Source organism: Alexandromys fortis, unplaced genomic scaffold (assembly GCF_014885135.2).
Source record: "Alexandromys fortis isolate MF-2015 unplaced genomic scaffold, M_Fortis_MF-2015_v1.1 scaffold_135, whole genome shotgun sequence".
Classification (NCBI taxonomy): domain Eukaryota; kingdom Metazoa; phylum Chordata; class Mammalia; order Rodentia; family Cricetidae; genus Alexandromys; species Alexandromys fortis.
The window spans coordinates 1,723,304-1,747,488 of record NW_026068036.1 but is presented as its reverse complement, the minus strand read 5'-3'; positions in this window follow the sequence as shown (position 1 = coordinate 1,747,488).

The window sequence follows — 24,185 nt, the reverse complement described above, 5'->3', positions numbered from 1 at the left end:
AATAGGCACTGAACAATCATTTTCTGTCCTGAAAAAATTATGAAATGTCTTGATATATAGACATTATTTCTTGGTGCTAGCATTAATAAAAGATGAAATCATGTCTGGAAGATGGCTGAGCTGGTAAAGCCATGGCTGAACAAGACTGAGAGTGTGAGCTGGTATCCCCAGAACCCTCCAAAAAATCCAGAATCAGTAAATAAGCATCTGGGAGCAATGACAGAATTTCCAGAAGGTGAAGGCCATTTAGGCTGGCTAGCACATTGACAAAGGAATCCTGTCTCATACAAAGCAGGACGACAAAGACCAATACATGAACATTGTTCTCTGGCTTTAACACACATGCTGGGGCACATAGAATGAATGCATTCACACACACAGACACACACACACACATACACACAAACACAAAATAATTCAATTACTTCATCTTATGGATGAAGACACTGAAATTTAATAGAGACTAATTCAAGGACAAGAAAGTAGGCAATGGAAGAAAGAACTAGAAATATCTTTTCCTGAATCTAAGATAAAAAATATAGGCCTCTCCTGGCTTGAGGATTTATTGACACTTAGTAATTCCAAGAGTGGCAAAGGCAGTCTTACCAATCACTGTCCCTGTCTAATCTTAGACTATTAGGATACCGATAAGAGAAGCCTTAGCTTCTTCAAAAAGCTTTGTTGACCAATGACCACCAATGATTAATTAAAAATAAACTAAAAATAATAATTTTCCAGAAGAAAAGAAAGAATCAAGAAATTAACTTCTGATAAAAAAACGTTTCAAAAAATTTTGAGACAGGGTATTAATTTATTAGAAAATAAATATTGTGATTCACAATGCGTTTGGGATTTAAAGTATTTTCTACGTGCTTTTAAGTGTGTTAGGCAGTATGTGGCAGTAATAGCACATACCTTCAATCCCAGCACTCCAGAGACAGAGGCAGGAAGATCTCTAGGTTCCAGCCCAACATGAGTTTCAGAACAGCCAGGGCTACATACCGAAACCTGTTTCAAATGAACAAACAAACAAATAAATAAATAAATACATTTAGAAAGAAGTGTTAGGCATTCCTACTCACTACTCCAACCACAATTGATGAAGCCCAGGACATAAAAATACTGACTGCTAAGACAAAAAAAAAAAAAAAAAAAAAAAAAAAAAAAAAAAAAAAAAAAAAANAAAAAAAAAAAAAAAAAAAAGGAAAATTATTATTAGTCACTGATGACAAACAAAAGTCCAGACTTTAGTTTTGTTTGTTATGAAGAATGTTAAAATTTGCACTCTCTAAATGTTCTGTGTACTATAATATAGTGGAAAAGTAAGCAAACTATAGTAACTTTTGTTAGTTTCAGAAAATTCATGTAAATATGGTCCACTTTAATGTTCGTTCACATGAAAAACTAAATGTCTGCACATTTTGTATTTTATTCGCAGAAGTATGCATTTTATTTTTCTCTATTTGGAAGCAAATGAGTAAGAGACAACAGAAAGTGGAAGATGAGTCTCTGCTCTCCTGTTAACATTTCAGAGTCCAGACCCATTTGGGAAAACTAAAAAACCTCATCTACCTGTTACCTAAAACTTTACAGAATGACCTCATGAAATAACATGCTGTGTAAACACCTGCAGGGCAATGACCAGTAATGGATGGTTTTGATTGGCTGAGTCCCTTTCTTTTACCAAGTGTGAATGTAGTATGTGGACTTTGGAGGTCTCTCTGGTGCTGCATGATTTTCATACTCAGAAAGCTTGTCTGTATTTGTGCACAGATAACTTCCATGTCTTGTACTGAGGATATGAACTGTGTAAATTACTGCAGGAAGTTATAAATGATGCGTGAAATGTGGTCTCACCTGCAGCACAAAGCTAGAACAGAGATACCAGTGCACAGTATCTTCTCTGTCACTTGTCATAGTGCCCATCCTTTAAGAGACATAACATAGGAGTGAAGCCGAGTGTCAAACACGCATGCTAAACAACATATCTCACTGTTCCTTTTAACGTTCTACTGCTGCCTTAAAGACTGGCTTTTGAAAGCCATCATGTCCAAGGTATATGTACAGAACCTGTGTGTTTATTAATTCAATTGCATATGTAAAAAATTTAAATACAGAATATTTATGCAATTCTATACAAATCTACCTTTACACTTTCATTCAGCATTAATTTTCTAGGCTTGCCATCCAAAATAAGCCTGCCCAAGGCATATAAACATAAGCTTTGTGATGAGAAGCATATAAGTATTTACAAAACATCTCCACGCAGTGTGATCTCAACTTAACACTTTGATGTTTGAAAGATGCTAGCTCCCAGCATTATGGCTGGACACAAAGAGTAGAAGCTACAGTATTTTTCTCCAAACCAGTTTTAATCTATAATCATTATGATATCTTCTCCTTCCAACTCACATAGCATTTCTCTACTCATGTATTTGATCAATCTGTAATGCTAAATAAACTTATGTGTATGCGATGCCATCTTGTCACAAAATATTCTACTGCCAGGGGAGACAAATTTGAAGACGAAATCATGGTAGAGATGTTCCTTGAGTTTCTGTTCTTGCATGTAGACTTGATATACACCATTATATCCTGAAAACTGAAAGAGGCATAAAATCTTTTCATGAGGTAAATAATACCACATTGTCACCAAAACTGAAGAAACAAGCAACACATACACAGAATTTTCAATTGCAAATGCTGAAAAAAAAAGAGAAAAAAAAATAAATTACCAACAACAACCATAAGAAAATCTGGTGGGAGGGGCTGTGGGGTGGGGTGGTGAGGTGGGGAATGGGAACTGTAATGACTGTTATGAATTTAGTGAGAAACTCTCTGCTATACAATCTGAGGGCAATTGCCACACTTCATTTGATTTTATCACGTGGCTTAACTGGGTTCTCCTAGTGGTTATCAAATAAAAATTCTCTTGATACTTACAATAGAAGAGCAAACAAATCGTTATTAAAAGATACTAGAAAATTCTTTTGTTATTAAAAGATCTGTTTTCTTTGTTTATTTAAAAAAAAACAGTGTGTATTTTAGTGATAGGAAAAGGTGTAAGTTCTGCCCACTTCATTCATCTTCTCTACCTGAATGGGATGGAAGTGATGGAAAAGCACATGCAAAATTCACTGTTTATAGACACAGAATCCCTAAAAACTGAAAGCCAAGGGACTGTCCTGATTAGCCTGGACTGTTACCTTGACATAGTCTAGAGTCAATTGAGCAGAGAGTCTCAACTGAGAGATTTCCCAGATCAGACCAGCTCTGGCTTTTAGAAAAGCTGGCAGAGGAATTGCATTCTTTATCTCTCCTAGTCTCTGCATGGGCCCAGTCCCTGTGAACAGTATCATTCTCTGAGCACGTGGGCCTGGGCTGTACAATAAAGTTAATAAGCAAACTAGACCACCAAGACCATCAAGCAAACTAGCCAACAAAGTTTCTGCTTTGAGTTTTGCCTGAGTTCCTGTCCTTACTTTGCTAAATAATGGGACTCTAAGCTGAAACAAACTTCTCATGCACTCATGTCCCTCAGACCCACGTGTGTCTGCCTGAGAACCCAGTACTGTTAGAGAAGAAACTGACGTTGAGATTGACGTATTGGCTACAGTCCTTAAGATTCAGGGAGAGAATCTGTCTCAAGGAAGTAGGAAAAAGTGACAGAGTAGGACAACCATCACATATGTACATAAACAAAAGAATTTTTAAGTAGAGATAAAGACTTCCTTAAACTAACAAAACTTAAAATTTTAGCCAGCATATCTGCCTTTCAAATAAATAAATTATTTAGGCAGATTAAAAATAATAAACTAAAAGAAAGAAGGCTAGAGGAGAAATGTGTGAAAGTAAAATATTCTTATTCTTAATTGATGTATTGGAAAACACTTTGATCTAATATAAAATGGTAAAATTATAATTGATGTTGTTTATATATACGTATACATAAGTTAAATGATTGATAGCAATAATACATTGGAGGTGAATAAAGTTTCAAATCATTTGTCACTATATGATATCTATACTAGCCCTGATACAGTATAAAGTAACATAAAAGTTAATTTTGATTAGGTTCAAATATATGTGAGAACTAAAGGAAACAGACGAGAAAAAACTAAAAGCAATAGAGAAATATTTATTTACATAAAATGTTTAACTAAAACCAAAAACATTCAAATTACTGAACTGCAATTATAAGAGTAAATAAAAGAACAACTAAAAATGAAATACCTGACAATGTTAAAAAGCAGCTAAAACAGTAAAAAGAGTGGCAGGGATGGTACATACTAGACCAAATATGACAGCCAACTCTTTGAAAACTGATAGCCAAATGAATACATTGAAAAGACAGAGGTCTTCAGGGCAGTTACACACCCAACTGTATGTTGCTTACAAGAAATTCACCTTAAATATAAAAATATATATCTATGAAAGAAAAATATACAAGGCTAACACTCATTACTACAAAACAGAAATATTTATATTAATTTCAATAAAACAGAGCAGAGAAGAAAAGCAAAATTGTCAGGGATCAAGAAGGGTTATATTTGATGATAAAAGTTTACTTTTTATGAAAACTTTTAAGAATTAAATTTTATTCACCAAATAACCTGTCAAAATGTATGAGGAAACAATCTAATAGAACTTTAAGTAGAGGTAAATTAACTCATTACTGTAGTTGGAGATTTTAACATAACACTCTTAGAAACGCACAAATATAAGACTCAGAGACTTGGCACACCACTAAAGTCAAAACACCATCAATCAACTGGACTTGATGAACTTTAAGAAACTTCACACAGCAGGAGCAGAGTCAATAGTCATCTCAAGCTCACCTTGGGAACATCCACTAAAACACAGCACATTTGAAGCTACAATACACAATATTTGGTAGAATACGAAGGACAGGACATGTATATTCAGTCTGTATAGGGATTAAATTGAAGATCAGTAACAAAGAGAAGTCTAAAACACATACAAAAAAATCTAAATTAAATACAGAGATTTCAGAAGAAATTCCAAGTGAAATGATTTTTTAATCTTTATGACCTAAATGAAAACATCACATACCAAGATTGGTGAAATGATATAGGAACAACCTTTATAGGGGAATTTATTATAAAGGGCTGACAAGCATATTCAGAAAAGCATTTAAGAAATCTAGCAACCAACCAGGTGGTAGTTACAGCACCTTTCATCCCAGCACTTGGCAGGCAGAAGAATGTGGATCTCTGTGAGTCTGAGGCTAACCTGGTCTACAGAGCAAGCTCCAGTACAGGCTCCAAAGCCACAGAGAGACCCTGTCTTGAAAAAACAAAACTAACAAACAAATAAAATCTAACAACCCTTCATGATTTTTTACAAAGACAATTCTTAGAGTAAACTAGGAATAAAACACCTTATTTAATTAGTCATTCAGTTAGTTAATTAATTTTTTGAGACAAAGTTTCTCTGTGTGACTTTGATTGTCCTAGACTCTCTCTGTAGACCAAACTGGCCTTGAACTCATAGATCTGCCTGCCTCTCCCTCCTGAGTTCAGGGAATAATGTGTGCCATTACACCTGGATTATGTATTTATTTTATAAGTAAGTTATTTCCGTGTGTGTGTCTGTCTGTCTGTCTGTCTGTGTGTGTCTGTGTGTTTGCTCACATGCTCATGCACAGGTGAACATAGGTACACCTGAGTGCAGGGGCCTGCTGAGGCCACAGGCACTGGATGCCCCTGGTGCTAAAATTGCAGCTGATTGTGACTCATCTGACATGGAGAGTGGGAACTAAACTCAGGTGTTCTACAAAAGCTGTATAAGTTCTTAACCACTAAGTCATCTCTACAGCCCCAAAACCATCATATTTAATGATGGAGCGGTAGAACTCTTCATGCTAAGATCAAGAACAACACATTATTAGATTCAGCAAATGAAATTGGAAGGTAATATAATGGGAAGTCCTAGGGTGAATTGAAAATGAGGAGTAGGTTGGGTATGATATAATATATTGTACAAACGTGAGGATTTTTCAAATAATAAATCAAATTTTTAAAGCAATTATAAGGTTGTGACCATAGCTCAGTAGCATATTATTTTATTTGCAAGACCCTGGATTCAAACATCAACACATGCGCACACACTCGCACACACACATACATACACACATACACTCACACATACACACACATGAGTGAAGAATAAAGAAAATACTAATATCACGCTTCTCCGTGACTTTCTAAGTCATGCTGGAAGTCCTAGTTAATGGAATAAGACAAAGTAAATACAGAGGATAAATAATTGTAAAATTCCTTTTTTAAAAGACTCAGAAGTTATAAGCACTGTTAGAAAAGCTCTAAAATACAAATCAATAACTTTCTTACTCTCTATCTTTTTTTTTTCCAAGACAGGGTGTCTCTGTATAACTTTGGAGCCTGTCCTGGAATATCTTTCATAGATGCCAATAAAGAGCAAGTGAAATTTGAATAAAAACAAAATGTTGTTTATATTAGCAATTCAAAAGAAAGTATTTTGGTCTTATTTAACAAAGATCTTTTAATAGAAAACTCCAAAATTCTATAAAAAGAAATTGAAGGAACTAGAGAAATAAACATTCTGCACTTATGGTCAGAAGACATGTTTAACAAGTTGCCTGTTTCCATCTTAAGCTATAGATTCAATGAAATATGGACATTAATAATTTTTACTATCTAAAAACAAATAAAAGCCTAGAAAATTATTTTGCAGCTATTAAATAAATTCTAGTAAATTATTTTATGGTTCATAAAGAGGGACAAAAGACTTTATGAGGCAACAAAACATTAAAGAAAAAAAAGCAGGAATAATAATACATGACTCGAAACATTATTACAATGCTACAGATACCAAGACAGAGTGTTGGCCAAGGATTAGACAAATACATCTAGGGAACACAACAGAGAGCATCAAAATAAACCCATATGGCTGTAACAAATGGAGCCTTATCAAAAGACCAAGGATGATATAATAAAACAATATGGCCTTTTTTGTAATATTATAGGAAAACTAGGCATACAAATGAAGAAAAGGTGACCATAAAAACTCCAAAGAGTTAACTAAAAATGGACCAGAAATCTAAGTATTTAAACAATAACTTTGAGTTTAATTATGAGTGTATAGAAAAGTAGGGCTCATTAAAAAAACTGATAAAGTAGATTTAACTATAATTAAAAGTATATACTCTTAAAAACACTGTAAAGAGAATAAGAGAGTATTGCACAAGGCAGAAGGGCTTTAAAAAAACACTTAAAACTCAGAAGGAAGTAGATAACACAGTTAAAAATTATGTCAGACATCTGAATGAGCATCTCATCAAAGAAAATATTCATGTGGAAAAGCAACTGATAAAGCAAGTTCAACATCACTTCTCATAGAGAGAATTGTAGCTGTGAAGAATGAGGTTGCATCCCAAATGAAGCTGAGAATTCATAATGTTGTCACTTTTGTGAATGGAGGGCCAGGAATTGTCACTCATTGTTGCTGAGGATCAAGATAAACCCTTTGTTGTGAGTTACCATTTAGGATGACTTCTGCCACGGTCCTAGCCAAGGCAGGTTTGTATGTTCCAGGGTAGGTGTGTGAGGATTAGAAATGGCAGGTAGGAGCAACAGAGATAAAGAAACCCTGAGACATAGGATAGGACCAGGAGGGTAACTCAGCAAATACTGAATGCTGAATTCTGAGTTCTGAGTTTGCCTGTATTTAATTTTCCATACACTTTTATACCCCAATACAAAAGGAGAGGGAGAAGGTAAAAGACTGCTTTAACATGACACAAAGGATAATCACAACAGTTACTTGTTTCAATATTTGATACATTAAGCCATTAATTCTTGAGTAAAGCATTTGATGTTTGGAGCAGTGAACACACCCTAGACCAAGTATCCTGTAGGCAACCACTCCCTATGTCAACGCTCCTATTTTAAAAGAAGGAGCAGAAGTAGACTTAAATTCTCTGACCCTTGATTAGGGTGGAGCAGATCTACATCTGGGCCATATTAATTTCCAGAACACCAAGTAACCACACCTTAGGTCAGGATATCTTTTTTTTTTTTTTTTTTTTTTTTTTTTTTTGTAGCCATACCTGCTGTCAACAACTTTGAAAGAGCAAAAATAAGCTCAAAAACTCTCTGACTTCCAAACAACGTGGAATTGCCTCATACTTTTGGGTCCCCACATTCCCTGGAAGAGATTTTTTTAAGTTTCTTAGAAAGTTAACAGCACTTATCATACTATCCATCATCCATACCCCTGGTATTTATCCAAAGGAGCTGAAAACCTACATCAACACAAATGGTAAATAGCAATTTCATTCATAATGGCAAAAGTTAAAAACAAACAAACAAAAAACCTTGATGTTCTTCCAAAGTTAAGTTCTTCAATGCATTGACAAAATCCCCAACAGTGGCATGTGGTTTAGTAGTCAAAAGTGAGGTTGTCAAAGCTGTGGCAAGTACGGGAGAAAACTTGAATCCACACTAAGAAGTGAAAGAGCTTTCAGAAATGGCGGTTTTCTGAATTCTACCTACTTTGTGATGTTCAGGAAAATATGGCAGCACAAAGAGCGATCCTTGCTTTCCATAGGTCTGTGGGAGGATTGAGCAAGATGAACGTGAAATTTTTAAGGCAGTGTTACTGTAGTGAGTTTCACTATGGTGGTGATCACATCACCATTAATTTCTCAGACTTAAAGAATGTGCACCAAGACTTGGAATTGCAATGATGCAAATCCAGGTTCACAAACCCCTTTGATAGAGGCTGCTAATGGGAAGGGACATATAAATGCATGAAGACTAGAAGATAAGAGGAAGGTCTCTGTACCGCTATTTCAGTTATATTGCGAGCCTACTACTGCTCTAAAATATGTAATCTATTTTATGAAAACAATAGAAAAACTACCTGACAAGTTAGTATTTAATTTTTTATTACCGAATTGAGTTGAAAAAATTCACCATAGGACACCTATAAACCAAAACTGTGCTTATGTTGAAAAATGAGGTAAAATTTATCATGTGCATTCATGAAAATTTTATAATATCAGCACTGGGGTCTGAACCTAAGCATCAGGCATGGGAAACAAGTACCTTACCACTGGACTAGTGTCTCTGCTTCGGAGTTGCACTATCATTATGGTCTTCTAGAATCTGACAGTCTAAAAATACCGAGCTCAAAACATCACATTTGATGTATTTCAATAACATTTAAACTCTATATTTGGTATATAGTGAAATTGGATCTTCCTGAAAAATGAATATTTCTCTATGTCATATATTGCTTTTTTTTTAAGAAGGAGGAGATGAGGAGGAGAGGAAGAAGAGGAGAAGGAGGAGGGGTATAAGAGGAGAATAAGAATTCTGGTAAGTCACTTTTTATAGTATTCATAATTGTTTCTGGAAATAATAAAACAATTTTTTATCAACCAATTTTATCTCTTCTTGGAATCAAATAGATTCTACTAAAAATGATGGTACCAAAAATGAAATATCAGATTTATTTCCCATCAGCAATCACAGATTTAATACAGTCTTTCATATGAGTCTCAAAAACAATTGCAAGAGCTGTGCTGCTGTGAATATAGTTGAAAAAGCATAAGACAGGGCCGGAGAGATGGATCAGTGTTTAAGAGCAATTATTACTCCTACAGGGGACCTGAGATTGGTTTGTAGCATCCATGTTGGGCTGTCCACAAAGGCCAATACCCCAGGTCTAGAGGATCTGGAATCTTCTCTGATCTTCCTTGACACTTGCACATAGGTGCACAGACCAATACACAAACACACACTCACATAGTTTAAAATAAAATCTTGTCTGAGAGAATAAGATAAAATATTGCATTTAGTGAGTTCATTTTCCATGAAGAATTACAAATGCATAAACATTAGATACTGAATAAAAATCTTCAATGTAAAAATACTTTCATATGATGATATAATGTTTTGATTATATTTCGAACTTACATATATTCTCCTATTGTGAGTTATGAATACATAGCACCTTAATGTTCAAAAATTATTTGTGGTTTCTACTGTTCTATTTTGTTTCCTCCAATTAGAACAATCTTGATTGATAATAAACATCATCATATGTTGCTATCCACTTAGCTCCTTATCCTTTGACCTGCTTTGTCATTTTTGTTAGCTTACTAAAAATTTCTCCGTTTTTCTTTTCTCTTCCCCTATATACAGGTATCTGTTTACCTATAATCTAACTATCTAAATGTCATGTGTGAGTTGGAATTCTGGGAGCAGGATAAATCCTGTCTCATGGTGTTTTCATTTTCACTGATTATAAGATCAAAAACAAAAAAATTGGCAGAAGTCTGTGAGTTGCGGTTGAGTAGACACATAAATTTAGTTACACTGAATCTGACAAAAGAGAAAGCATGAAGTAGCCTTGAACACATTGGCACAGGAGACCACTTCCTAAATATAACACCAGTAGCACAGAAACTGAGAGCAACAACTAATGAATAGAAACTTCTGAAACTAAAAATCCTTCTATAAGCAAAAGACACGGTAAACAAGACAAAATAGCAACTTATAGAATGGAAGAAGATCTGCACTAACCCCACATCTGGAGAAAGTTGATCTCCAAAATATATAAAGAACTTCAGAAACTAGATATCAAATATTCCAATTTAAAAATATCTAAATGGAGAATTCTCAATAGAAGATTTCAAATGGCTGAAGGACATTTAAGGAATTGTTCAACATCCTTAGTCGTCAGGAAAAACAAAACAAAACAAAACAAAATGACTCTGAGATACCATATTACACTTAAAAGAATGGCTAAGATCAGAAATACGAATGATAGCTTATGCTAGAGAGAATGTAAAGTAAGGGAAACATTCCTCCACTGTTGGTAGGAGTGCAAACTTGTACAGTTACATTGGAAATCAGTATAACTGTTTATCAGAAAATTGGGAGCCAATTTATCTCAAGACCCATCAATACCACTCTTGGGCTTATACCCAATGGATCAATCACACCATAAGGACATATGCTCAACTGTGATCATAGCAGCATTATTCCATAATAGCCAGAGCCTGGAAACAATCTAGTTGGCCCTTAACTGAAGAATGGATAAATAAAACGTGATACATTTACACAATGGAGTATTACTCAATGTTAAACCAACAAACAAAAACTCGATGGCATCATGAAATTTGTAGGCAAATGGATGGAACTAGATAAAATTATCTTGAGTAAGGTAGCCCAGACACAGAAAGACAAACATGGCTGACATGAGCTCACTCATAAGTGGATACTACTTGTAAAGCAAAGGATAACCAAGATACAATACATAGCCCCAGAAAGTCTAGGTAACAAGGAGGACCCTAAGAGGGATCACCCAGGGAAGGGGAAATAGATGAGATATCCTGGGCAAACTGGGGACAAGAGATAGAGGGAAAGAAATGGGAGATTGGAGCGTGAAGGATCTGAATGATCAAACTGGAGGAAAGATGGAGAGGGAGAGTAATGAAAGAGACACCTTGATAGAGGGCACCATTAAATGGTTAGGGAGAAACCTGGTGCTAGAGAAATTTCTAGGAATTCACAAGGATGACCCCAGCTAAGACTCTTAGCAATAGTGGAGAGGTGCCTGAACTGACCTTCCCCTGTAATCAGATTGGTGGCTACCTTAATTGTCATTATAGAATCTTAAACCAGTAACTTATGGAAACAAATGCAGAGACCCACAGCCAAGCACTGGGTTAAGCACTGGGAGTCCAGTCGAAGAGAAGGAGGAGGGATTATATAAGCAGGGAGAGGGGGGATTCAAGATCATACAGGGAACTGCACAGGATGGCTGACCCAAGTTCTTAGAACCTCAGGGACTTTAGACTTTAGACACACAGCTAGGAAGCCTGTATGGGAACAATTTAGGCCCTCTGCTTATGGGTGAAAGTTGTGTAACTTGGTCTTTTTGAGAGGCCCCTAGCAGTGTGACCATGATCTGTTTCTGGTGCATGAGCTGGCTTTTTGAAGCCCATTGCCTATGATGGGATGCCTTTCTCAGCTTTGAAGCAGAGAGGAGGAGCTTGGTCATGCCTCAACTTGATATGTCAAGCTTTGTTGACTCCCCCATGGGAGGTCTTACCCTTTCTGAGGAGTAGATGGAAGAGGTGTGATAAAGAAGGTGGGGGAGGGAATGGAAAGAGAGAACAGAGGGGAAACTATGGTCGGCATATAAAAATTTAATAAAAATTTTAAATTAAAAAAAGAAAGCATTTGTTGAGTACATGGAGGTCAGATCATTATCCCTGCAATCCACATTATAAATGTCAAGCAGATTCAGGAAGACACAGATTTTATTCCATACAAAGTCCACTCACACTAAATCACATTCACACTAAATCTATAAGAACATACTGAGAAACAATGAAAATCTTGTGAGTCGGAGGATAAAGGTCCACTTCTAATGGAGATCAGACCTTTTTGGTGAAAACATATTTAATTAACTTAATATGACCATATGTGCTCTTCATTGGGGTAATTGCTCAGAAATTATGGTAAGAATCACATTGTTAGATTTGTATGTTCCTCACATTTTCCTTTTGTATGTGGAGCCATGTTGACATCTGCATAAGACATAGATCAGTTCCTGATGTGTCCATATACATCACCAGATAGGAAACCTTCCTCATTAGATCTGTACAGAAACTTCACTTGACTCATGCCATTTGAAATATGTGAATCCACACAAGAGGATAAAACAACTAGGAGGAAGTCAAAATACAGCAAAATGTTATTATCAAAAAGAAACCCATCACCTATAAATGTCTAAGAGAAAAATGTGAAGGCTACACAGAAAATATCTGTGTAGATCTATTTTCGTTATAAACCTGTTTCTCTTCCAAATCATCACTTTCTGTCCTACGTTTTTCTTATAGCAATTCTGCCAGTTAATTATTTTCTTGGTATCTCTTGGGAAATATTTATTCATTTCTTGTCTAAACTTGAAGTCACTATCAGTTTGTATGAGAGGAACTATATTCACTAAAGGTAAAAATAAAATTTGCCCCTTACCTCATTTTATAAAACAACATATTATTATTTGAAGTAATTTTTATTTTTTTAAACTGGAATATAGCTTCTAAAAAGAATGCTAAAATTATTGCTTTTGTTCAAAGTATCAAATACTGAAAATTCAATTTTTATAAATGTGATCCCTTTGACAGATACAATAAGAAATTCAATTGCATATTGCTTTGATTCACATTTGCTAAATTTTCATACCTAAGGATAATTCAAATGTATCCATCAGTTACTTAATTTAACCAATTTTGTTACAAGTTTGAAATTAATCATTTCTATTTGTTGAAAATATTGTTTCTCTGGTTTGGAAAACAAGAACACATCTGCCATAAAGACAGATTATTCAAAGACATTAAGAGTAATTCTCTATGCTTCATAAACACTTATATAATGCAAAAAAATATACCAAAAACACAACATAGTTCTGTCTTGTGCTCTTTGATGGTTGAAAAGAGAGACGTCTTTTCCCCCTAAGAGTCTATAGGTAACTGAGAGCTTTTGACGTAATGGTAACCACATAGTATTATGAGTCAAATGTTTCTGTATAAAACTATGTAGTAATTTATTTGATTGTATGAAAAGCATTTTGGCCGGTATGTGATGGATAACAAATTCTGTTCAATACATCTGATTACTACTCTAAATCACATAGAATATCTTTGCAACCTCTTATCTGTCTATAACACCATGCCCTTTCCTTAAGCCAGCAAAGACAGACCATTCAGGATGCTTCATTCAAGTAAAGGTAATTACTAATTCTTTATACATCTTTCCAAAATGTTCACCATTCTTTGTTCTGCCTTGCATTTTCTTAATGCATAAAATGTGCTTTTCTATGGCTAGGGAGATAGCTCAGTAGGTTAAATATCTGTTTGAAGACAAAGAAACCTGATTTTAACCTGTAGCCTCCTCACCCACATATACACAATGTGTAATTTGCACATACTTACATGAACACACACACACACACACACATATATATATTCTATTCTTTAATAAGCAACTAAAATGCAAACTGTCCTTTCCCTCCTCCCATTCTTAGTTGAATTCATCAGGATCTTATCTACTCATCATTATAACCTTCACAAAGGTCTCACATGATATTACAGTTTGTATAAACATTTGAAATTGGCTAAATATTGACTTAAACATCCATTTCACAAATATAAAGGCAGAAAACAAATGAATCAAATGAATTTTAAGTATTTATATTTTTAATAAAGATGCAAAGCCATATGGTGAACAAAATGTTCAGTTCTCTCATTTAAAAGCATCTCTTCCTTATTCAGCCATCCAAAAAAGTTGAGCTTCTTTATGTCAGACCACAGCAAGGAGTCTCTCATTCGAAAGCTGCACAAAGGTTCTGAAAAGCAAAATTCAGGTTCCAAATTCCAAATCAAAACTTTCCTCTGCAGTTGAAGGAAATGCACATATACATTATGGTGGTTTGAATAAGAATGGTGACCCAAGGCTGGGCGGTGGTGGTGCACGCCTTTAATCCCAGCACTCAGAGGCAGAGGCAGGCGGATCTCTGTGAGTTTGAGGTCAGCCTGGTCTACAGGAGCTAGTTCCAAGACAGGAACCAAAAAGCTATGGAGAAACCCTGTCTCAAAAAAAAAAAAAAAAATCCAAAGGGAAAAAAAAAAGAATGGTGACCAATAGGCTCATATGTTTTAATGGTCAGTCACCAGGAAAGGCACTATTTAAAAGGATTAGAAGGATTGAGAAATGTAGACTTGTTAGAGGAAGTGTATCACCTGGGATGGGCTTTGAGGTTTCAAAAGTCCCTGCCAAGCCCAGAGTCTCTCCCTGTCTCTGCCTATGGACCAGGATGTAGAAATCTCAGGTTCTTTTTCAACAGCATATTTGCCTGCTTACTGCCATGTCCCCTCTCATTATGATAATGAACTAAACCCTACAACTAAAAGATAGCCATAGGTCAGATTAAATGTTTTGTTTTGTAAGAATTGTCTTGGCCATAGTGTCTCTTCATAGCAATAAAGTATTGACTAAGACATATACTTGTATAAATGTTATCTATGTGTATTTTATGTTGATATAATATGTACATAATATGAATGTAACTATAATATTCTTTCTGTGAAAACATAAGCATAATACACAACATTCAATTTTTAGTTATTTTAAAGCTTCAAATTTAGGTTACATTTCACTATTCTCAATAATAGTTAATAGTGTAGTACAGTATATCCATTTAGAAGTTAAAAATCATTTTGTTATTATAGTAAGACACATGTCCTGCTTCTTTGAAATTTTTCCATTCCAATTATTCTCTAACTGCCTCATAATTAGTCTATTATTTTCAAACTTTGACAAATTAAGTTTTCTCTATCATTTATATCTTCCTTTTTACTATCCAGCTCTTAGTCCATAACATACTGTCATCTCCATATAATGATCTGGAGATTCTGAGAGATAGAATATTTTTAGTCAATAAATATGTCTTAGGCGTACTGTTAGATCATGTCTTCAGATCAATTTCTATCTGTGTCTGCTGTTACTGCCTTCCAAGGATGAACATTACGTCTGGGCCAATGTACTCCATCCCCAGTCCTATGATTGGAACTGTTGTGGTCCTGGCACATAACTTTGCAGCTTCACGTTCTGTTAGAATCTTTTTTCACAGGCCAGTAGCAACTTAACTTCTCTTGATCTTTCTTACTGGCTTAACACCTTCCTTACCAATCTTTCTAAACACTGGCCAAATCTTCTAAGAAGACAGCTAATAAATGTTTTAATTAACTAATGGAATTTGTCATATATTTTCTGGTAAAGCAAATTTCTTAATACGTGCCCATATTTATACAGCTCTACATACCTGCAGTTTTGTTTAATATTACTAATAAATTGACAATATAATCATAATATGCACCAAAAAGAATAGGTACTTTATAAGCGTATCAAACACTCAACTAGTGTACAGTGCAGCCAATAATGGAATCATGGTGTCTTGCTGAAATTCTCGTCTTCCTTTACTGATAGCTCTAGTGACACCCTCTAGTGACTGAGATTTTTACAGCTCATTATGTTATGCATTTAGATTGTATCTGGGTCAACTCCTATGCATATAGGAATAAAAAAACAAATGTTCCTTCTTGTGCTCAGGAGCATTTAACTGTTACAGTCTAGTTGAGAGTCATGTTTTTCTGTATTCTTTCAGTAATGAATTAAACTGCCCTCGGAACTCCTCAGTTTTCCTTGAGTCATTTTTAAGAGTCAGTGAATTGTTTAGAATTATTTTGTGATGATCCTTGACAAATGCGTTAGGTGAAAGTTCTTGGTGGATTAATGAGCAAAGGAGCAGACAGAAATGAGAAGAATTGAGATGACAACATGAGAGAAGATGAGGATCCTAAGCAGAATTGTGGAAAGCAAGGACTCGACACTCACCCTGTTTTCAGATGTTGGCCATTGAAAGAATACCACTTTACCCAGTGTTCAATGAACCAGCCAGTTAGGAGGTGAAATCTAGTGAGAGATGCTGATTTTGTCCAAGAGAAGCATGGCCATCATCTGGAAAATTAATAAAATACAAAAAAACCCTGAAAGTTACAGTAATATAGAAAACAAAAAAACTAGTAATATTTAGGTTTAAATTAGATTATAGACACAGGTGGTGCCTTTAATCCTAGCATTCAGGAGATAGGGTCAGGCAGACCTCTGTGAGTTTGAAGCCAACCTGGTCTAGATAATGAGATCCAGGATAGCCAGGGCTGATACACAAAGAAATCCAGTCTTGAAAAAATAATCAATAAATCAATCAATAAATAAATGGATAGATAAATGAATGAATGAATGAATAAATGATGCAACCCTGTGCTTGATGCAAATATATGTAGTATAAAAAATGATAGAAGAGTTGTGAAGATGCTTTGAAAAAGTTCCTATTTATACTCAAGTCATAACTTAAGCTGAAGATTTGGAGCATTTGATAGCAGAGCTCTTAGCTGTATTATGAGCAATGCTGAGAATGGCGCCAAGAATTGATACCATGGTTCAGATGTAAAATCTTTGCTTCCAACAACTGGGCTGCTGCAGAGTGGTCATGGTAAAAAGTTGTCTACCACTAACCTTTCCACTACCGTCTCTTCATAAACACTGGTTCTTTAATTTCCCACTCTGATGACGCCTGCAAGGTTTATTGACCCACCGCTGCAACTGATCTGGGATGCAGAACTAATTTTTTTTTCTACTCACACATGAAATTTGAGGATGGCAGAATTGAGATTCCGAAGTATTAGTAAATTTAAGTCATCACTGTCCAGGAGGTAATGACTTATGTGTTAAGCCTCTTCTGAAGACAGTGACTTCTAAAAAGCACCTTCAAATTGGTTAAATTTGCTAACATTTGGGGTAACCGTGATGCCATCAGCATCACGAGGATGTTTAGTTTGGGTGCGGCTTTAAGATTCTGTCACCATTTACAGCAATAAAAGAGGAGCTGAGAATCCAGGTGTGCTGAAGACTATTGTTCCCTTCATATTTCTCTGGGGACTATCAGCCTGCCTTGGTGGAATAAATCAAAAGACTCAATAGGGTTCAAATAACAACTAAGTTATCTATAATCATTTAAATTATTCATTTTTAAATTAATCTGCATATTTAAATAATTCTCAGTTTTAAACTTGGTGCAGTGACTCATGTCTATAACCCCAACATTTTGAAGGTAAAGAAAGAGGATAAGAAGCGCAAAGCCAACTTTTGATACATCAGAAACACAAGGCCAGCTTTGAATATGTGAGACCTAGTCTCAAAAAATTAATAAAATAACTATAATTCTTAATTTTGAATACTATTGAAAAACTCTGATCCGAATACCACATTAGAACTATTATTTTGATAATGGAGGGAATATCAAATTGTTTGTTAAATACTTATCTTTATACCCATAAATTAGTACAGCTCTCACCCCATATCACAGAAGCTTCTGTTTGCAGTGGACAGATATTCATACAGATTCAGAGAATTAGTGAACGTGGAGTCCTCAGCCTTAAATGGACATCTATACCATATTCCATCCTATACATCAATGGAAGAGGAGGCAGAAGGAGTGCAAGAGCCAGAGGAGAGTGTGTCTGCTGTATAGTGTCTTCTGAACGTGACAGACTCATTGGGCTCAGGAACCAACAGCAATTGTTTCTTTTTTCACAAGACTTGAACACCATCAAGCTAGTCAACATGCCAGCATGGGCAGAACTGATGGTAGTGTACAATCATAGCACTGATTGAAATCTGGGGGACCTGGACTTAAGAGGAAGATGTGGGAGGAAGGGTATTGGAGGACTAGGGGTGCAGAAATAAGTGATATGATGTGGTATGATTAGGAGTGATAGGATATAATGAAACTACATTTTCATGTATGAAAATCTCAAAGGATAAATCATAAAAGCACACATATACAGTAAAGCAGGAGCTAAAGTTGTGCTCCAACACAAAAAACACATTTTCTAAAAACTACAGAAAACTAGTCAGAATGGTTGTCAAAGTGTCAGAAATAAGTAATTTTATGTTTGTCAAGCTCTGAAAGGCAAAACTTCTAAAATTCAAATTTTAAAGAAAATATTAAAAGATCTACCACTTTAAAACTGTTGAAAGTAAATATAAAGTAAAATCTAAGCAGTCAAATGAAACTATGTACAGCATAGGTTAAGGTTTTATAAAATATTTTCTATATCCATTCTTCAGTTGAGAGTCATCTAGGTTGTTTTCAGGTTCTTGCTATGACAAATAATGCTGCTATGAACATAGTTAAACAAATGTCCTGAAGTATGATTGAATATCTTTTGGGTATATGCCCAAGAATGGTATTGCTGGGTCCTGAGGTAGGTTGATTCCCAATTTTCTGAGAAATTCCCATACTGCTTTCCAAAGTGTTTGTACAAGTTTGCATTCCCACCAACAGTGTAGATTTCCCCTTACTTTGCTTGCTCTCCAGTATAAGCTGTCATCAGTGTTTTTGATCTTAGCCATTCTGACTGGTGTAAAATGGAATCTCAGAGATGTTTTGATTTCCATTTCTCTGATGACCAAGGATGTTGAACTTTTCCTTAAGTGTTTATCCGTACTGCTTTTACTCACTTTTTGGAGCTCATTCTCTTTGAAGGGATACCTTGCTCAGCCTACACATAGTGGGGAAGGCCTTGGGTCCTGCCTCAAAGCAAAGTGCTAGACTTTGTTGACTCCCCATGGGAAGCCTTACCCTCTCTGAGGAGTGGATGGGGGTAGGGAGCTGGAGGGAGCTGGAGGAGGGGAAAGAGGGGGAACTGGGATTGGTATATAAAATGAGAAAAGATACTTTTTTTTAAAAAAAAATAATTAAGAAATATTTTCTTGTAAGAAGAAAATAGCTAAAAACTATTGACAAGAAACAGTATAAAAAGAAGACAAATTTCACTTCCAAAAACAGACTATTAAATTTTGTTTAAATTTAACAATAACAATTTGGTAAAAGAATCTATTTACTGCAATCAGAAAAATCTAAGATAAGGTAATATTAACTTCCTATCTCCAGAACTCAGTCTATTCCTGAATGAATATGGAAGATGATTTAAACATCCTCATTGTCTTTTTATTCATTTTTTAATAGACTTCATCCAAATGTCCCTGAGTTTGGACATCCTGTGTCCTGAGTATCTAAACCTTCCTTCCCACATCAGTCTGAATATCTTGGTTCATTTGGGCTGTGCAAAGCTCCATGAAGGCATCCATCATTGCTTGTAACTGTCAATTGAAAGGGCACCTTATGGTCACACACGAGGGCACAAAGTCACCCAAAGCAAAGAACCTGGAAGAGACTGGATATGTGGCATTCCTGTCAGTATTAAAGAGAAAGATTTCTGTGTTTTCTTTTCTGAAATTATAAAACTTCCCAACAGAGTGTAAACAAAAAAAAAAAAAAAAACAGCATTTACAAGTGAAATAACGCACTAAGAAGGCGTTACTTCTTTCTGATAATTCTTAACATTTCCAAACTAGTTCACACGTTCCGCAATTCTGTTGTACAAGTTTTGTTTGTGCAGGCATGCAGTTCTAAATTAGGGCAGCCAACAGTCTCTTCACTTCAAAGGGAGAAGGCACTGGCTCTGGTACTACAAATAGGCAATAGAATCTCGGGAAGAAAAAAAAATCAAAGCACGTTTTGTTTCATTCTCATAATTAGTAAACACAGATAGACACATCACTATGTGAGTGATGAAGGCAGGCGCTGAGCTTAAACGGGCCTGAAATTTGCATGCTACTCTTAGCCTACGAAATAAATGTCTGGCCTTTTTCTTTTTCCCATATTGCTCTTACGTTACATTTTTCTACATTAAACATTTCATAAAACTGTAAGTTTCATAAAGATGGTATCTCTATGATTGTGACCTCAACGGGATAAAAATTCTAATATCAATTGTGAAAATAAAATTAAACTACATTTTAGATATTTTTGTGGGGTATTTTTATGTCAAATCAAGAAACTAAAAATGTAATGTTTACAAACTCAGTGGATTATGAAACCAGGTTATTTTAAATTAAAATTTATTTTTTATAAGATTTCCCTTTTATATTTGAGATTAGTTTTGGATTCTTAGGAGAATCCTCAAAATAATAGTTTTATTAGCATTTATTAGTCTAGTCATTTATACAGCCTGCGCATAGACACATACTTAAAAGATACTAACATATTTTAGAACTTAATAGTGATGGGTCACAGACAATCAAGTCCTCATAAAGTGTCACTTACAAGGCATATTTAAAATTCACCACTTAAGGATTCTCTCTTTACTAGAATATTCAGTTTACAAAATGGAAAAGTAGACCTGAAGATGTTAACCACCGTTTCAGTCACCCTAAGCACATTGGACAGTAGTTGGATCTCATGGTTTTCTCCAGACCAAAGTCCCTGTTTCTGTTTCTCTCCTGTATTGCCTGCGTTGTCTGGAATAGCATAGACCCTGTGTTTCCACAAGCATAGGGGCCAGCAAGCTGTGACTGGAACCCAGGAGACAAGTAAAGTGATTTGTAATGCAACAAATTTGAGAGAAGGGAATCAAAGACCTGAAAGGCCTTTAAGGCAGATTTTCATCAAAGTAGATATTTACTTATTTATTTTAATGTTTCCTGAGCTCTATTTGTAAAGCATGCTCTACATAAGTACATTTCACAATTTCTTAATGAAGCAGGAAGCCTGTGTGATGTCAACATAGCACATATTATATGTGTAGCAAAGTTTCATATCATCTGCACCTCTTAGGAGTAACTAAAACAAGGAAGTTTTAGTGAGAGATTTTTATGTATAAAAGTAAATGCAACAGAAAAAAAGGATTAGTGAAATTACAGAAAACTAGACCCTGAATCCTATCATGGGAGTGAAACTCAGGTTATCCTGGAGCACAAGGCATCTGTATCCAGGCTTCAAAATAGTCTAGCTTTGGAAAAAAAAAAAAAAAAATAACTATCCATAATTATTCAAACAATCATAATTAACTATGAATTAATCATACAGTATAAATCCAGTGAATTCATACAGTAATTACGGGGATCTAGAGACCAATGTATCAAAAAGTAATTTCGAGTGTACCTGCCACACCCATTGGTCTGACATCCCTTCCTTGGACTGTAATTCTAGACACATCTACTCTTTATTAAGAGCAAATAGTCAAAGCCAGCAGGCTTCAGCCAGTCATATTTGCTCCTTATTTCTGCACTAGAGGAGGACAGGGGAGGGCTGCTTCCCCTCAACTCAGAAGGATATGTTTTCATCCCCATGGATTTGAAGAGAAGGACGTTTGCTAAGTGACTATTAGGGAAACAGCATGAGAGTGCTTAAGGAAGTGGTTGGATCCCATCTCTAGTACTTATCTGCTGTATAAACTTGTGCGAGGAACTTGACCTCTCTGTGCCTCGATTTCTATCATCTGTGAAGGGGGGATAATAAAAGTAGCACTGCGGGGAGCTGTGTCGTGTTGTTGAACACGACAACGTTGGGGAACTGCTTATCACCGTGGCTGGTACGGGGTGCATTCAGGAACCTTAACTTTGTTTCTTAGGAACTGTCGATGTTTAACAATAGCTGGAAGCTTCCTTCCCCTTGATTCCCATAAGAATTAAAATTCTTGCTGTTTTTGACGTGCATTTCCAAGTTCCTAGTTAATGGACAAGTTTAATTCATGTGCAACGTTCCAAAGAGGTTTCTCTCTGTTATCTTTTAAGGAGGATAATAGCTAAACACTGGAAGATATCCCGGTTACCCTGGGGGGTGGGGGGGGGGTTATGCTACGTGAGACAGATTCAGGCACCACAGAGGGACAGGAATGTTATATCTATCTTAGCTCAGTTCATTGACGATGGCAGGAAGAGAATAATAGTTGTTTAGAGTTGATCTGCAGGGAGAAGGGGTTATTTGGGGTGTGCACAGTTATGCAGGACAGAGAAAACCCGAAGAACTCCACACAAACCTTCAAACACTAATTGAGGAGCAAATCACACTTTACATGGATTTTGCAATGATTTTTTTAAAAGGAGGTGAGGGAGGAGGAAGGAAGATAGAGATAATAGGAAAGGAGAGGATGAAAAAGGGTGAGAAGAGGGAGGGAGGAAGAGAAGGGGTGCTGACTGAATGGTCTGATGAGGTGTTTAGGGCAATAGCAAAAAAAAATGTTTTATTTCCTGTTTGTTTTCAGCAAATCCCCCTTTAGAAAGAGGGGGAAAGAGGGATGAAGAAAAAAGAGGGAAAGAGAGAGAAAGAGAGAAAAAGAGAGAGGAAAAGCACAACTGGAAAGAAGGCTTCAACACGTACATTGAAGGAAAAAAGTTATCTGTTATTTTGAGGCACATTCTCCCAATATGTCAGCTACTGTCTGTTAGAGAATTTTATGCTCGAGGTGGCAGGAACACCCAATAATTCATGTGAGAGGCTTCTAGAAACACCCACTTATACAATCCCAGTATTGGACATCTGAACTCCCAAGCTGTAAAATACAAGGATAATCAAACCAACAGAATGAGGGTCTTAAAGTGTCTGTGACTACAATATTTCCCAGATCTCGGATCTAGTTCCCAAATCTCTAATCATCTTTACATGCACGTTTATTTCTCAGATTAAGAGGGAGAATATAAATTGGTATGCGATTTGTGGGTCCCCTAAATTTGAAAGATAATATCACAAGCTATTGTGATAATTAAAAGGAAAGCAGCACCTGGCAGTGGTGGTGCACTCCTTTAATCCCAGCACTCAGGAGGTAGAGGTGGGTGGATCTCTGGGAGTTCAAGGCCAGCAAAGTCTACAGGGCAAGTTCCAGTACAGGCTCCAAAACTACACAGAGAAACTCCATCTGGAAAAAAACAAAGCAACTAAAGGGAGGGACAAAGGGAGGGAGGGAGGGAGGGAGGGAGGGAGGGAGGGAGGGAGGGAAGGAAACAGCATCAAAAAATACTAAGTCATAAGATAGAAAGGTTGAGTAGTGACACCCTTGGGTCCTGCATGCTGTCCTTTCTGATGGCAGGCAGATAAGACCTCCATAGGAAAGAGCTGCCTGGGTGTTTGCTCAGATTTCAGTACTAAGTCAAGGAGTATTGTCCCTGGTCTTATAAAAGAAATAAAAGGAAGAGCTATGTGGTTGATGCTAGGGAAGATGAGGGGAGACAGGCGGCAAGGGCTTGGGACTGGCCATGCAGGCACTTTTTTAAGGCCTATTTCTTTATCATAGAATAAGAATATAAACATTTTTAAAGACCTTGAATAATTCACTCTGCAAATTTATTGTGACTTTTCCAAATTCCTCACAACTGGATGCTAACTTTGAAATTTCATAAAATGTATTTCTTAATCTGATGTGATTATGTCCCTGGATTTTATTTTAAGTTATTTGTCAAATTTTAACTATATCAATGAAAGAAATTCTAACCTAGAAGTGTTTAACAGAATCCTTGCAAAATTAATAGCAGCATAGTTGATATGCTTTAAAATAGATATGTACATTTCAGTATCTATCAAACATTTAATAAAAGATGACTCCACAAGGCAATTTGCAAATGAAGGCTTCATCTAGATATATGTCAGCGTAAATCAGGAAGCTTCAGTTCACCGTGTTTCTAAACAACTACGCCATAATCTTT